Below are 3,333 nucleotides of genomic sequence, written 5' to 3'. Positions count from 1 at the left end.
GGTCAATTAAAATGTCTAAAAGTGATAAAAGACGAAAGGAGTAGTTTAGGATAAAAATATTTCACAAGTGAGAAAATAATAATAAAATAATAATAATTTTATCAGAGGAGAATTTGTGAGATAAAAGGCGATTCAGAAGTCAAGTGAGGCATAATAAGGTATTTCAGGTACCAAGGAGACAAGATAAAATTTTTAAAATATTAATATTTAGCCGGATGTCGAAATCAGTCAAGAAGAAAGATCATATGGTTGATTCAAGTGGGGGAGAAGATGACAAGCCTGACTCTATAAAAATAATTGTCATGACATACATGTGATGGATAGCATGTTTGCATGCTAAGAGAGTCCCGAAAAAAATTTACAAAAGTCGGTATTATACCTAGACGTACAACAAAGTTGATTTAAACTTCGAACTAGATCAAATAGAGAATTTACGATGAAATTAAGAATTTTAAAGTCCCGAAATGGTTTAATATGGTGATTCGAAGTTCGAGGATCAATTTGAAGACAAACCGAACTTTTCGCTATCTAGGGGCAAAATGGTCATTTGCCAGCTAAGGACAAAATGGAAATTGTTAGAAAAGATTTTTGGCCCCATTTGACTTATTGGAGTAAGATTTGAGGTTTGGAAGTGAAAAATTTTAATTTCGGTATAATTTGGAGAAAAAGGGTAAAATGGTAATTTTGCCATCTGAAATCAAAAATTTAATTTTTGAAAGGATTTTGATCAAATTTAATTATTTAGAGTGTGAAATGAGTATGAGGAGTGCAAATTATGCATTATGGCAAATTTTCAATTTTTGGGGCAAAAATGTAAATTTTCAAAAGTTCGGGGGCAAAAGTGTAATTTTGAAAAATTTGCTCCACCAAAACTTTGGAAAAATCTGGAAATTTCACTTAAGACTTGGATAAGTCAAAGGAAATGCATGGTGGAAAAAGTAGGACAAATGGATGGCTAGAAAAAAAATGAATTAATAAAATATTTAAAATATGAATAAAATAATATTATTTCATTAAACAATAAAAAAGGCATAAAAAAATCAGCCCACCCATTCATCTTCTTCAACATTCGGCCAAGCAAGAAACAAGAGAGAGAAAGGAGAAAATAAAACCCTAGCTAAGAAATTTAAAGGGAAAATAGGTGGAAATTCAAAAATCAAGTGAAAAAAAAGGTAACATTTCTTAAATTTGTCTTGTGCTTTACCTTTCCCATGCATTTTCCATCATTTTTCATGGTTGAATCATGTGATTTGAGGATGATTTGAATTCTGGTCATATGGGTTTAGAGAGAGAAAGTTGTTAGATAAATTTGATTTTGAGCTATGTTAGTGTTTAGTGTTAGTTTAGCATGTTTATGAGTAAAACAACAAGAAAAATATTTATCTTCTCCATGAATTTCCCTAGGCCAAATCTAGCCAATGGTATGTGAGGATGAGGTTGACTTTATTTTAAGAGAATTGGGTGGAAAAATGATGAATTATGAGGTTGGAAATTAAATGGGAATTTTCGGTGCAATAAATTGAAAATTTTACCCACTAGGGGTAAAAGCGTAATTTATAGTCCGGACTGATAAATTGGACCAAATTCACAGTCATTGAGGTATTGTGGGTATAATTGGATAATTGAAATTGAAATGGATGGAATTGGAGTCGAATTGGGGATTTTAGGAATTTACACCGTGTGTAGGCGAGTTAGGTCGGACACCACAATTAAGCGATTGTGTAGACATTTCAAATCCTATCTAGTGCATACGCATGGATAAGAGCCTGAAATAATTTATGATAAATTGACACAATTTACTGAATTTTGGGTCATGGATTATGGATAGGTGGTGAGTCAATTGTTTCGGGTAAGAGACTGCACCCGAGGGCGGAAGATAGGAGTATTTCTACTCCTAATACTGTGAGTAAACTTATTATCATCTTAATTATCTAGAGTAGTTTTATACAATTGTGTGATTTTATAAAAAAATGAGTTTAAATGGTAAATTGCTATGTTTTAAGAGAAATTGTGATTTTATAAAATGATTTTATAAATTTTCTGAAAAATCGAATATTGGTTTTGAAAATAGAGTAATTGGAGACTGCTAGTTTGTATTGCAAATTTATGGTTTTAAATTGAATGGCTTATGACAATAAATGAGCATGAATGGCTAAACTGATTTTGGTGTTATAATTATTTATACTGTGTATTCAGCCTTGAGAGGCTAGGTTGCGATAAATTGCCATGTCATGCTAGAATGAATTTTATTGATTGGTGGATTATATATTAATTATTTACTGCAGAGGGGGTTCCGTGGACCAGCCTATTAGAGGGGCACGGTAAACTCCATTATATTATTACCTCGAACGGAGAGGCGCGTAGGGTATCTCCTGAGGTAAAGCTTAGGGTTCACTTCACGCTAAACCACCACGTGAAGGGGAACTCAGCCAACGCCAAGGAACGACTGTATTTTTCTCAAACTAAAAATATATTTTAAGTGTATATGAAATTTTAACAGCCTTGGCGGACTCGGTTGGATGCCCTGCGCAAGGTATCACCGAGTATGAGTTTTGGCATGAGCCAAAGTTTTAAGAAATTCATAAGCCAAGTTGATTACTCGATTTATATGGATTGATTTTATTTGGTTGAAATGAACTGAAAGGTAATGAAATTACAGTATGATGACTTATTTAATTGTCTCCATTTACTCGGCTTTAGATACTTTAGATGGTATCTGTTTACTCACTGGGATTATAAAATCTCACCCCTTCTTCCTATACATTTTTCAGGCTCAGGACAGTTTGTAGATAGTCGAGTAGGACGAGAACTAAGCTCGGAACTGCATTATAAAAAGTAAGAGTTCACAGTCTTACATCCTTTTGGTCAATTGGAGCCCACGTGTCAGTGCAGATCAAAACTTATATTTTGGTTATTTGTATTTCTATTCATATAATTTTTATTTTACTTTCATGTGCGAAAAATTATTTACGAATATTTCTACAAAAATTTATTTTATGAGAAAATAAAATATCTTATTTATTATTTTTGAATAGTACTAGTTGTCAACAATTTGCTTTCAAATGAACGTTTTAGATACTTAATTATTTTTAAATCATTAAATATATATTTTCTGCTTACCTATTACATTTTTAGCAAGTTTTGAGATTTTTGACGAAAAATTACGAAAATACCCCTGTGAGCCAGAAAATAATATTTTATTGTTCTTATTTGAAAATGACTTATGATTTTTTTGAAATACGAGATTTAATAACTGTTGCTCAACGGGAAGATGCGAAAGTTGATGCTAAGCCTTGCGAGGTTTCAATCGGCATTCGGGGTGAAGAATGTCTG

At 32.3% G+C, this 3,333-nt stretch overlaps 1 long non-coding RNA gene across 1 annotated transcript; it reads left to right on the top strand.

Moving 5' to 3' along the window:
• Nucleotides 1-931: 931 nt before the first annotated feature.
• LOC148762908 (uncharacterized) lies at nt 932-2,951 on the top strand. The gene is made up of 3 exons (XR_016026544.1): nt 932-1,172; nt 1,829-1,902; nt 2,772-2,951. It is a non-coding gene; the product is annotated as an uncharacterized LOC148762908 (long non-coding RNA).
• Nucleotides 2,952-3,333: the final 382 nt, after the last annotated feature.

The sequence above is a fragment of the Theobroma cacao genome, chromosome 5 (assembly GCF_053813885.1).
Source record: "Theobroma cacao isolate CCN51 chromosome 5, ASM5381388v1, whole genome shotgun sequence".
Taxonomy (NCBI): Eukaryota; Viridiplantae; Streptophyta; class Magnoliopsida; order Malvales; family Malvaceae; genus Theobroma; species Theobroma cacao.
This window is presented reverse-complemented; position numbering and strand designations above follow the sequence as displayed.